Source organism: Mauremys reevesii, linkage group 12, assembly GCF_016161935.1.
Source record: "Mauremys reevesii isolate NIE-2019 linkage group 12, ASM1616193v1, whole genome shotgun sequence".
NCBI lineage: Eukaryota > Metazoa > Chordata > Testudines > Geoemydidae > Mauremys > Mauremys reevesii.
The window spans coordinates 19,647,794-19,661,215 of record NC_052634.1 but is presented as its reverse complement, the minus strand read 5'-3'; the positions used below and the strand labels follow the sequence as shown (position 1 = coordinate 19,661,215).

General features: G+C 47.3%; 1 protein-coding gene across 1 annotated transcript in view; it reads left to right on the top strand.

The window, feature by feature from the left end:
• Positions 1-13,422, top strand: part of LOC120375474 (zinc finger protein 850-like) — a gene marked incomplete at its 5' end in the record, with an annotated part of 271,416 nt that overhangs the window by 113,023 nt on the left and 144,971 nt on the right. The window lies entirely within an intron of this gene.

Here is a 13,422-nt window from a genome sequence, read left to right as displayed (position 1 = left end):
TAAGAACCAGCAACCTGCACGAGAGCATGACTGGGGGGAAAAGGTTTCCCATGAAGCGTATAAGCCACTGGATGCGTTGGAAAGAGGCAGGCTCTGAGTGTAACAGTCAGCAAAGAAGGCCTGTTTGGGGATGTGGCTCAGTGGTACAGTGCCTGCTTCGCATGTATAAGGCCCTGGGTTCACTCCCCACATTTGCCTTTCACCCCTGCTGCTTTGCTCAGGCCCAGCTGGCATGTGGCCCAGCCAGTCTCCCTGCACAAGTTACAGTCCTGAGCAGTGATGGCAAAGTGCCAATTGCATGGAAGCTCGGGGGGGGTTTCTGCTCCTAAAGCACCAGGGTGACTCTAAGATTCCCATCCACTGAGCTGCTTGATGAGGAAGGACTGGAGAGAAGGGTCCCATCAGCACAGAGGGAGGGACAAGGACATGGAGGGGCAGTCAGTGCTGAGAGAGGTCAGTGATTTACACAAGACGGGGAAACTGATCCTTGGAGGGGACAGGAGGTGAGGGCAGCTTGTTTACAGTGATGCTGAATAGAAAAAAAGGCTGGAGTCAATGAAACAGGAGAGCATAGAAGGAGAAGAGCAGCTCCACAGAGGGCCCTGGCTGCTCATACACCCCCGTTCATAAGTACACAACATAAGAATGGCCACACTGGGTCAGATCAACGGTCCATCTAGCCTAGTATCCTATCTTCTTACAGTGGCCGATCCTAGATGCCCCAGGGTTCCACAGGTTGACTGCGTGTTATGTGAAGAAATATTTCCTTTTGTTTGGTTTAAACCTGCTGCCTCTTCATTTCATTTGGTGACCCCTAGCTCTTGTGTCTAGAGGAGTAAATAACACTTCCTTGTTTACTTTCTCCAACCCAATCCTTGTTTTATAGACTCTATCATCTCTTTTCCAAGCTGAAAAGTCTCAGACTTATTAATCACTCATCATATGAAAGCTGCTCCATACCCCTAATCATTTTTGTTGCCCTTTTCTGAACCTTTTCCAATTACAATATATCTTTTATCGGGGGGGGGGGGTGACCCCCTACAGTGATCCCATGGACAAGAACCTGGTTGTGAGTGGGGTGAAGGTTTCCTCTGGACAAAGGGGAGCTGAAATCCCTCAGGGTCCTGGAACTTAAGCAATGAAAGCTTCAAACCCTTTATAGCCGTGCGTTGAGGTGCATCAGCAGAAGGTTGGGCTGGAGCAGCGGTCGGCAACCGATGGCAGGCGTGCCAAAGATGGCACGCGAGCCAACTTTTAATGGCACGCTGGGGCCTGACGGGACTCCAGTGTGCCATTCAAAATCCTGCCAGCACAGCAATTTGCCGGCCCCTCCTCTGCCTTCCCCTGGAAGCCTGCCGCCACGCACACAGCGCTCTGGGGGCTGGGGCTCCGCACTCCCGCGGGGCAGCGTTTGGCTCTGCAGGAAGTGAAAGACGCTCCCCGCTCATCCAGCGCCCTGCCGCCTTGCGCGCAGCACTTTGAGGGGCGGGGCTGCGTGCGGCAGCCGGGCTCCGAATGAGCAGGAAGCCTCATGGTAAGGGGTCCGGGGCTGGGGTTGGGGTACGCGGGGGGCAATCAGGGGACAGGAAGCAGGGTGGGTTGGATGGGGGTGGGATCCTGGGGGTGGTTGGGGTGGGGTCTCTGGAGGGCAGTCAGGGACCGGGGGTGGATGGGGCATGGGAGTCCCGGGGTCTGTTAGGGTGTGGGGGGGTGGATAGGAGACAGGGCAGTCTGGGAACAGGGAGCAAGGAGGGTCCTGGGGGCACAGTTAGGGTGGGGGGCGTTTCTGGGGGTCAGGAACAAGGAGCTGGGGGTTGGATGAGTCGGGAGTTCTGGGGCTGTCAGGAGGTAGGGGTGTGGAGAGTGGTTGTGGCAGGCAGAGAGCTGGGGGGTGTATGGGTCCAGAGTTCTGGGGGTCCTGTCAGGGGGCGGGGAGCGGTTAGATAGGCATGGGAGTCCGGGAGGTTCTGTCTGGGTGTGGGGGTGTGGATAAGGGTTGGGGCAGTCAGGGGACAGGTAGGGGGTAGGATCCTAGGGGGGCAGTCAGGGGACACAGGCAGGGAGGCTTAGATAGGGAGTGGGGTCCCAGGAGGGGGTAGTCGGGACAAGGAGCAGTGCGGGGATGGAGGTTCGGGGGGGCAGTCACTCAGCCCTCTGCCCGGAGCCCTGACCCCCCCATGCCCCTGCCCTGAGCCTTGCACCCCCACACCCAGCCCAGGCCCCTGCCCTGAGCCCTGTACCACCCAGCCCTCTGTTGACTCCTTCACCCCTCCACCCTCCCACGACCCCAGCCCTGACTCTGGCACCCCCACACTTACCCAGCCCCCCTACTCTGACACCTGCACCCCCTCACATGCCCCCAGCCCTGACTCTTGCACCCCGCACATCCCCTGCACCCCGCACATCCCCACCCCCAACCTAAGCACCAAATGGGAGCTCCTGCACCCCTCCGCACACATTCCCACCTGCACCCCTCACGCCAAATGGGAGCTCCCCAGGTAAGTGCCCCCACACCCAAACCTCCAGCCCCAACCCTGAGCTCCCTCCCTCATTCTAGCTCCTGGCCAGACCCTTCACCCCCAGCCCTGTGCTTGGTCCACTCCCACCCTCAGCTCAGTGAAGAGAGAGGAAGACAATGGGCCAGAACCAGGGAGAACTATATGTGGGCAAGGCCGGGACCCCACACTAGCAGCGGGTCGAGCGGGTCCGGCAGTCGGGATCCCAGCTGGCAGGAGCCGGAGGATGGAACCCCTGAGCGGCAGTGGGCTGAGCCGCTCAGCCCACAGCCAGTCTGGGTCCCTGCTGCCGGCCCCGCACAGCCCGCTGCCGGTCTGGGGTTCTGGCTGCCAGACCCTTCCCAGCTGGGGTCCTGGCCGCAGGCCCCACTCAGCCCACTGCCGGCCTAGGTGAACAGAACCCCAGACCAGCAGCAGGCTGAGCGGGCCAGCGGCATAAGATCAACATTTTAATTTAATTTTAAATGAAGCTTCTTAAACATTTTGAAAATCTTGTTTATTTTACAATACACTCATTTAGCTATATAATATATAGACTTGTAGAGAGAGACCTTCTAAAAAACATTAAAATGTATTACCGGCACCCGAAACCTTAAATTAGAGTGAATAAATGAAGACTTGGCACACCACTTCTGAAAGGCTGCCAACCCCTGTGCTGGAGGAACCTAGAGAGTACATTTCTAATCTACATTTCTATTTGTTTGGTTTTTGTAGGTTAAATTAATGCAGCCTCTGCTCCACTCCCTCCCAAGGGTGTAATGTTGCTGTGCACAATGAGAAATCTTGGGAAAAGATTGAAATGAAATGGAAGCAGCATATGGTGGCAGAACCTAAGGAATTAAAAGCCCATTGATTCTTACGTGTGTGCACTGCCTCTGAACCAGAAGTGTAATTTTTCTCGCTTTGTGGCTGCAGCCAGTAAAATATTTAAATATCTATCAGGGATGGTCTAGACAGTATTTGGTCCTGCCATGAGGGCAGGGGACTGGACTCGATGACCTCTCGAGGTCCCTTCCTATCCTAGAGTCTATGAATCTATGAAACTCTGGCTTTTCCTGAATGCTGTAGACATTGGAGAAGAATAATGGGGGGAGAAGAAAGAGACAGAGAACACAGAGAGACAATCAATGACTGAAGATGTCCCAACTCCATCTTGCTCCTCACAGGTGTTCAGAAAGCTGGGTAGTTGTAGGTTTCAAATATCAAGGGGCTCTCCACATACCTGATCTCTCTCCCCCGGCTCCCATTTTAGCATTAACTTTTATTTTGAAATGTTTGGCTTACCCCTGATCTTCTCTTTCCCTAACTGTATTGCAAGTTTGGTGGGGGTTTTTGTTGTTTTTTTGCTTCCCTTTTGTTCATATCAACATAATTGTAACAGCAAAGGAATCTGTAGGAGCAAAAACTGACTCAAAACTTTATTTCCCCATCATGCAGGAACATGGTACAAACAGCTCACGCAGCTGGAATCATCACACGGAAGCCAGGGGATGGGAGATGCAGGTTTCCAAGTGTTCTGTCTTCTCAGATGACATATTCCAGCCCTTTGTATTACTCCCTCCTGTGTGACCTGCTGGGCTTTGACACATTTATTGTCTCATTCTATGGATAATGTGATTGTAACACAATGTGACTGAAATTAAAACACTTCCAGACAAGGAACCAACAAAAGAGAAAAGCCATTATTGCATTGGCTAGGAATCAAACCCAGGTCAACTGTTTGGAAGGCAGCTATGCTCCCCCCCTATACCACCAACACAGCTGGCAGGAGCAGCTTTCCTGCAGGCTACGTGTGCTGGCAAAGGGGGTTACACGTGACCATGGAGCTAGTAAGCAGGGTGGATGGGCTGGAAGCCGCCTGACAGCTGAGAGCAGAGTTAGGGGGTAAAGGTGAAAACCGATCTCAGTGGGAGCTGGCCCCACATCCAACCTGCCTCGAGGAGAGGGGAACTGAAGCTCAACTTCAATCATAGAAAAATCTTCCCTAACAAGGGGACGGCTTGTTTTAAAGACAAGGTTTGTGGGTTTTGCCCGCTATATACAGAGGGGCTGGATATTGCTGAGTCCAGACAAGACTCTGGTAGGATAAGGAAGAAATTCAGGCTGCCAGTGAGCTGAAGGAGGGAGATGATATTTTGACAGCGATGGACACCTCATGTTATAGGCCTTTGTCTGCCTCCTTTCTAGTGACTGTTTGGCACAGGAATGCAGCCCCCACTCCTGGGTGTCTCCTGTGGAAATAATGTTTCTGTGCAAAACACAAAAGCTTTTAACAGAAAGGAGGGAAAGGAAATGGCCATGCAGTGGGACAGGAATGTAAGGAATGAAAAGCAGATACTTCTTCCAGCTGCATTGACTTTGAACCTTGTTGTTTGCCGTGTTGTTATATCCCTGTTGTTCCCTGGACATGAGAGGTGGGGCAGGGAAGTGGGGGCTCACATATTGTCTTTCAGAGGACCAAGGAAAGGAGTGTTATAATACAAGAACTAGGAGGAGTCACCAAATGAAATGAATAGGCTACAGATTTGAAACGAAATATTTCTTCGCACAACGCACAGTTAACCTGCGGAACTCTTTAGCAGAAGATGTTGTGAAAGCCAAGACTAGAACAGAGTTCAAAAAAGAACTAGAGAAGTGCACAGAGGATAGGTTCATCGATGGCTATTAGCCAGGATGGGCAGGGATGGTGTCCCTCGCCATTGCTTTCCAGAAGCTAGGAATGAGCAACAGGAGAACCACAGAGCAATGACTAAGCCAGGTTGTCATGGGCGAGTAGTTAGGGGGATGCACTAAAAATCCAGTGGAGTCATCCTCCTCTTCTCCACCCGCAAGCAGCTTTGAATCTTGATGACTCTGATGCTGAAATTCCACTGCCTCAGCATCCTCAACCCCCACTGGAGGCCAGTGTAGAGTCTTTAGATCCCTGTTCATATTTCATACTCCAGCTGATGCACCATTCCTGCCCAGCAACTCACTGTCTGCCCCAGGAGAACCAGCTGGTGGGCTGCACCCACAGGCAGACAACTCATACCGCTCCCGTCAGAGCAGCAGCTGCAGCTGTTGGCAACTAATCCCCACCTAAGGCTTTGGGGAAGGAGATGGGGATCACGTGTTATTTCTTCCGTACATCGAGTCTCACGGTGTTTTAACATATTTCTCTCTAACACTGATTTAAATTTAGAGCCCCTTCCCCCATTTCTGCTTTGTAAGAGCCTCATTTCTGTACATAAAACAGAAGAACAACCAGACTGGGTCAGACCAACGGTCCATCCTGCCAAGTGTCCTATCTCCCAAGAGCAGTCAAAGCCAGATGCTTTAGAGGGAATTAACAGAACACGTAATCATGAAGTGATCCATCCCGTCGCTCATTCCTAGCGTCTTTACAGATGTGACCACAAAGAGACACTTGCAGCTACTTAGAATCATAGAAGATTAGGGTTGAAAGAAACTTCAGGAGGTATCTAGTCCAACCCCCTACTCAAAGCAGGATCAATCCCCAACTAAATCATCCCAGTCAGGGCTCTGTCAAGCTGGGTCTTACAAACCTCTAAGGATGGAGATTCCACCACCTCCCTAGGGAACCCATTCCAATACTTCACCACCCTCCCTAGTGAAAAAGTGTTTCCTAATATCCAACCTAGACCTCCCCCACTGCAACTTGAGACCATTGCTCCTTGTTCTGTCATCTGGCCGAGCTCCATTCTCTTTGGAACCCCCCTTCAGGTAGTTGAAGGCTGCCATCAAATCCCCCCCTCACTCTTCTCTTCTGCAGACTAAATAACTCCAGTTCCCTCACCTCTCTTCATAAATCATATGCCCAGGTCTCCTAATAATTTTTGTTGCCCTCTGCTGAACACTCTCCAATTTGTCCACATCCTTTCGGGGGGGGGGGGGGGGGAGGGGGGACTGGATGCAGTACTCCAGATGTGGCCACATCAGTGCCAAATAGAAGGGAATAATCACTTCCTTCGATCTGCTGGTAACATTCCTACTAATGCTGCCCAATATGCTGTTAATCTTCCTGGCAACAAGGGCACATTATTGACTCATATCCAGCTTCTTGTCCACTGTAATCCCCAGGTCCTTTTCTGCAGAACTGCCACTTAGCCAGTCTGTCCCCAGCCTGTAGCGGTGCATGGGACTCTCCCATCCTAAGTGGAGGAATCTGCACTTGTCCTTGTTGAACCTCATCAGATTTCTTTTGGCCCAATCCTCCAATTTGTCTAGGTCACTCTGGACCCAAACCCTACCCTCCAGCACTTGGATTCTTTATGTGCTTTCACAGAGCGAAGAGCACATGTTCCATGATTTCATAGGGCAGAGTTTTATGCTATAGGGAGCTTTCCCTGTGTGGATCAACATAGACGCACATTGTGACCCTTCTCAGGGTGCTGAGGGCTGTGAATCTCCTGGTGGCCACTTGCCACGAGGAAGAGGGACTTTTGCATTTGGCAGCTGGATGTTAGTGACCAAACTCACCAGCCTGTCAGGCAGTCAAGCACCCTCCTCTGAGCTACAGCAACCTTGACAGTTGACAATAAAGACACCTTAACCCCTGAGTTCCTTCAATGTGTCCCCCTCTGGAGTCCAGCTCCATTCACTAGATACTCGGGGTATGTCTATACTATCTGCCGAATTGGCGGGCAGCGATTGATCCAGCGGGGGGGGGGCGATCTATCACATCTAGTATAGATGCAGTAAATTGATCCTCGAGTACTCTTCTGTTGACCACTGTACTCCAGCTCGGTGAGAGGCGCAGGAAGAGTCTACGGGGGAGCTGCAGCAGTCGACTCACCATGACAAAGACACCATGGTAAGTCGATCTAAGTACATCGACTTCAGCTACGTTATTCATGTAGCTGAAGTTGCGTAACTTAGATTGATTCCCTCCCCTAGAGTAGACCAGGACACAGAAAAATCCCAGATTCTCTCTGCCCGAAGCAATGGTACATCCCAGGTTACCAGTTTTACTGTAGCCCACTGCTACTGGATCACACACAGCACTTGAGCACAGTTATTGAACAAAGGGAAATTTCTTTAACAACCGATAGAGATTTAAACAAACAAATGTGAATGATGGAAACCAACTGTTACCAACAAAACAAAATCACGAAATGCAACCTACACTTTTTAATAGTTACCTTTCCTACCTAAGTAGATTGAAGTGTGAGGTGACAGTCTATTGCAGTGACTGCTAGTCCCTAGGAGCCAGGGCCCTGCCTTTCTTGAAGCACCACTGGTCATTAGTGATCTCCTTAGTGAATGGAACCAGAGTGTTTCTCTCCACCCTGTTATAAAATGAATCAGTCTTTTGTGTATATTCACAGAAAGGACCATTTCCTCATTGTCATATTGTCGTTTACACTTCCACAGGGTTTCGATGTCTATAATTTGTCTTTGATAGTTTTCCATTGGCTTTTCTGGGCTGGTGCAAAGATTGACAATGCAGCAACACACCACATAACTGGCTAGCAAGGGATGGGTGACAATTCCCTCCCACTTGAATGGGCCATTCCCAACAAGACCTTTGATTGGGGTGACTCACTTTCATGACAATACCATATGGGCATAATTTTGCATATACTTACATGACTCCTTCAATAGGACTCATACACACCTCTTGCAGTGATCAGGAGTAACAATAATTTACAAGCTTTCAGTAGAGATCTCACTGCTATGCTTCCTGGATAAATATAATAAAAAATCAGTGCATTAGCTGTGATGAGTTTGTCAGGTCTGAGGCAGGAGTTTCTTGTGAATTACTTTGACCTCTCTGCCAGTTGGCACCAAAGAGCATTTATCACACATGCACTGAGCTATACAGTCACACTCTGATATAGCAGAAAGGCCAACACAAAAAATAGAGAAAGGAACAATCAGATACTAAAATGACAATGGTTGGAACTCAACATTTCTCTCAGTCTTTGGACTGATGGGTACTAAGAGTTTTTCCCTCAGTTGAACCAGATGATTGGACAGCTGGCTCAGCCCTCCATACTAGCAGATTTCTTACATATAGGGAGATGGGTCAAAATTGGAATTGATGTCATGACTCGCTTCCCAGAGGGGATCAATCTGTCTAAGGCTATACAACTTGTCTCCTTGAGAAGTTTTCCTTTTAATAGAAATTGCCTTTGAAGCTAAGCAAAATAAGTTCTATGTGAAATACAAAAAAAAAAAAAAAATCGTATACACTCTTTCTAACACCTATTCTCCCACCCCAACCTTTGGAGTGAGGTTTTCTACCAGAACTCCTTACACTACAGGAGGTAAATTAAATCAAATTAACTTTTGAAGATTAACCATCATTTCCTGTACAACTAAAAAAGAAAAAAAACAAGACAACTTTCAGTTTTCCAAAATAATTCAGATTATCAAACAAATAGTCTCTTACTCTTTAACCAATAACATCACCTATAATTTCATTTTCACTAGTAACACTAATATAGTCGAAGATCACAAATTCTGGTCACATATGTTAGTTTTCTTTTAATCCCCACTGCCAACAATTGAACCTTGGCTCAAGTTGTGGTTTGTTCCAACACTTCTGTGAGTTCATATTCTCTGGTTCTTCTGCCATGCGTGTTGGTGGAAGGGGTCTCCTATGTGGGAATGTTAGCATCATGAGGAAAAATACCTCTCTTTTCACACTTTAAATCTTTCAATGTAGTAGGAAGTAGAGGAGAAGTGATACAAATGTAGAAAACACAAGAGAAAACTGTCTGGTCTACACTAAAGACATTTATCGGTATAATTATTGCTCAGGGGTGTGAAAAATCGACACAGCTGAGCAACGTAGTTACACATCTCTAATCCCTTGCGTAGATAGCACTACATCAGCAGGAGGCCTTCGCCTGCCAACATAGCCATCTGAGACAATATTGATTTAAACAATTGAACTACACTGTGCTCATATACACTTCCTTCAGTTAGTCGGGGGTCTGCTGCTGTTCACCATTTCCAAGTGGAGATTTTAAATCACTGCTGTGTCTTTGTTAGCATGGCCAGTAAATTGGAGAGTTCTCTCCTATTGACAGAACTGAACTTGAACTTTCTCCATATCATCATGGAAGGATGGGGAAAAAGCAAAGCTGAAGTGAGAAATGATGACTTTAGCAAATGGGCATTTGTCTTAAATTTTCCAATAAATCTAAGCTGAACTAATATCTAATTGTGTGACCACACAGCCATCAAGAAAGATAGAAATCCAGATCACAGAGAGATAGAATACATGACAATGAAAGTGTAAATTGAAATTCCAGAGCAGGTTACATCTAATTATTTAGAATCAGGACAAGAGATTCTCCCATCACATTCTCCTCTGATCCATTCAAACGTATTTCATTGAGCACTGTCTCAATAGTCAGTTATGTTATTTACAACATGTTTAGTATCCTAGCATTGCCATAATGGGGGGAAAAGCAGCCACCTTGCCAGAATTGGCTTTACCAATAGATGGAACCAGGGATTTAAACTCGAAATGATCACACTGCGATTAGGATCCATTTGAATTCCCCTTCCCGGTCTTTGATACTTTCATCTCCAGTCATAGCAACTCTGGTATAGGATTAAATAAGTCAAAGCATCATCTCCAAGCACAGACAACTGAGAACACTTCATCACATGACACTTTGAGAAGTGGATGGATAGAATGTGATGACGATAAACTCTGCCTGGCTCAGTCAAAAGGTAACAGTTCTGCCATGATGGGGAAGGAGGGAATCTCTGAGTCACCCCATCTCCTTCCAAGTATCAGAGGGGTAGCCCTGTTAGTCTGGATCTGTAAAACGTGACCAAGAGTCCTGTGGCACCTTGTAGACTAACAGACATATGGGTGCATAAGCTTTTGTGGGTGAATCCCCACTTCGTCAGATGCATGTAGTGGAAATTTCCAGAGGCGGGTATAAATATGCAAGCAAGAATCAGGCTAGAGATAACAAGGTTAGTTAAATCAGGGAGGATGGGCCCCTCTTCTAGCAGCTGAGGTATGAACACCAAGGGAGGAGAAACTGCTTTTGTAGTTGGCTAGCCAGGCACAGTCTTTGTTTAGTCCTGAGCTGATGGTGTCAAATTTGCAAATGAACTGAAGCTCAGCAGTTTCTCTTTGAAGTCTGGCCCTGAAGTATTTTTGCTGCAGGATGGCACTTTTAAGTCTGCTATTGTGTGTCCAGGGAGGTTGAAGTGTTCTACAGGTTTTTGTATATTGTTTATGCTCCAATACGTATTTTAGTCTATAAGGTACCACAGGGCTCTCTGTCACTTTTTACATCTCCTTCCAGTGTCACAGAGGCTGAAATGACACTTTTTTCCTGCCCCTGCTCCTCTTCATTTAAATGTAATATGAAAAGTTCCCATGATAACTGCTCTTCAGCACAACATTCCTCCCCCCACATCATTCAGTCCTTTGTTCCAGGGTTCAGTTTGTAGAGAAGTTGCTCCAGAGGTAGGAAGAGGGATTGAAGACAAAATGGAGATGATGCAGCTGCCCTTTATATTCCTTTTGCCAAGTGGCTTCTACTTCCTGTATCCCAAACACAAGTTTCACAGCACATGGCATGGAAAAGCCTTGGAGGTCTCAGTACCCCTGCATGTCTTGCTGACTCAAGAGGTCTCCCCTTGATCCTTTCAATGGGTTCATCATACAGCTAATGACCCCAGATGGGCCATCGAACAGGCTGGGCAGCGCTGATGCCAATATGTCTGGTGGTGTCACTCAGAAACACTACACAAGTCTGGAATACAGATATACCCTACCTATCTATAACTCACAATACAAAGATAGAAACAAGATTATCAAACTTGGAAAATCATAACATTTTCATTAACACCTTACATGGCATATCTAGCACGATTCATTGCAATTTCATCATATTGGTATTTATAATAAAATAATAATAATAATATAAAGTGTGTCTCAATTCCATACAGTGTCACTTAATAAACCAGTGAATTCCCAGTACCGGTTCCCCAGGTGTTTGAAGATGCCGAACACCTTGCTTGTGAGGGACTGAAATACCCACCTATATGTTGGGAACACACAGACAGACACTGTGCAAGTCTGTGCCCCTATGTTCACTCTTCTAGAAAATTATGATCAATTTTGTTCATAGTATGTGTCAGGGCTGAATCTCCACTCTGTCACTCCGAGTGCAGAAAGTGGGGGCCCGCCAGGATTCTAAAAATTATTTTGTGCAACTCTAGGCTTGTATTAAACCCCCAAAGTTACAGCTTTTCTCTGACCTTGGCTTGGTAAATGCTGCCACCACCCAAATGCAAAAAAACCCCAAATCCTTGGACCTAGGAAGGAGCACTTGAAAATTCTTCCCTCTGGGGTACCCTCAAGCCCTTTCACCTCCCCTCCGGGAAAGAGCTGAGAAAGAAAACAAAGGATATTAGCTACCAGCTAATCAAACAACATGCACAAACCTCTTAGGACACCAAAAATCCAACCCTGTTCTTAAAAGAGGTAAATTTTATTAAAATTGAAAAGGAAAATAGTACATCTGGAACTTAGGCTTTTGCTAGATCTTAAAAGAAACAATTGTTGTAAGCACCCAAAATAGCTTTCTTGGGGGTTCAGCTTAAAGCTTAGAAGCAAACAAAAGCATCTGGGATAGCACGAAGGAGCTCCAAAAGCCAAAATAAAAAATATAAACCTGATTGTGTCTGTCTAAACATTCCCTGTCCAAATCATTTCTTCTAGGGATGGAAGATGAATTCTCAAACCTGCTTCAAGCCACACACAGCATTGCTACTCCGTGTCGCCTTCTCCGGAGAACAACAGACAAAGGGAAAGTTACTGTCCCATTTAAAAAAGTTCTAGCCTTTCCATTGGCACTTTTGGTCAGGTGCCCATTCCTTTTCTTTTACCTATGGCCTTGTTAACCCTTTACAGGTAAAGCAAGCAGAGAAGTCACACCAACAAGGATTTTACAGCAATCTGGCTGGCTGGGTGTTTATAAAAGGGAGATCCCTTCCCTCCCCCTTCATTTATCACTGTATGGCTTGTGAGGTAACATTTGAAAAGACAATCTACTGAATATCCTCCTACTGAGATTTTACAGTATGATGTTACTGAAAAAGCTGCAACCCTAACCCTAAGTTCCTCAGAGACAGCAAGGCAAACAGCTGGTCAAATAGCCATTCTCCAGGAGGGGGAAGGTGTGAAGAAGACATTTACATTCCATCGCAGGGACCACTTGAAGCTCATATCTATGACAGCCTGTCACCATGATTCAGCTGAGAACTGGATTTGTTTCTAGTACAAAGGACTGAATTATAAAGAGATGTTGGGAAAATGCATGAGACTCTCTCTGGGTACGTCTATACTTACCGGCCGGGTTGACGGTTAGCGTTCGACTTCTCGGAGTTCGAACTATCGCGTCTAATCTACAGTTCGAACTCCGAACGCGCTCCCGTCGACTCCGGAACTCAACCACCGCGAACGGCGGTGGCGGAGTCAACGGGAGAGCCGCGGACTTCGATCCCGCGGCGTCTGGACAGGTAAGAAGTTCGAACTAAGGTAGTTCGACTTCAGCTACGTTATTTGTTCGACCCCCACCCCCACCCCGAGTGTAGACCAGGCCCCTCTCTCCCCCTCCCGCTCCTTTCCTTCTGCTCATGACAACTCCTGAAGAACTAAATGTGGGCAGCAGGGGCAGGTTAGAGGGAGTCCTGGCTGAAAGGAAAGCCAGCCTGTCTCAGCAGATGGTGACAGAAACATTTGTTTTAAATCATTTTAGCTGGTTAACTTAGACGTTAGTTTGTGCTTTATCTTGCATTTCTTTCATAAACAATTCTGACTTTTATGCCTCATTACTTGTAGTCACTGAAAATCTTTTTTTTCCCTTCAGTAGTTAACAATCTTGGTTTATTGTTTTATCTAACCAGTGTGGTTGGATTGAAG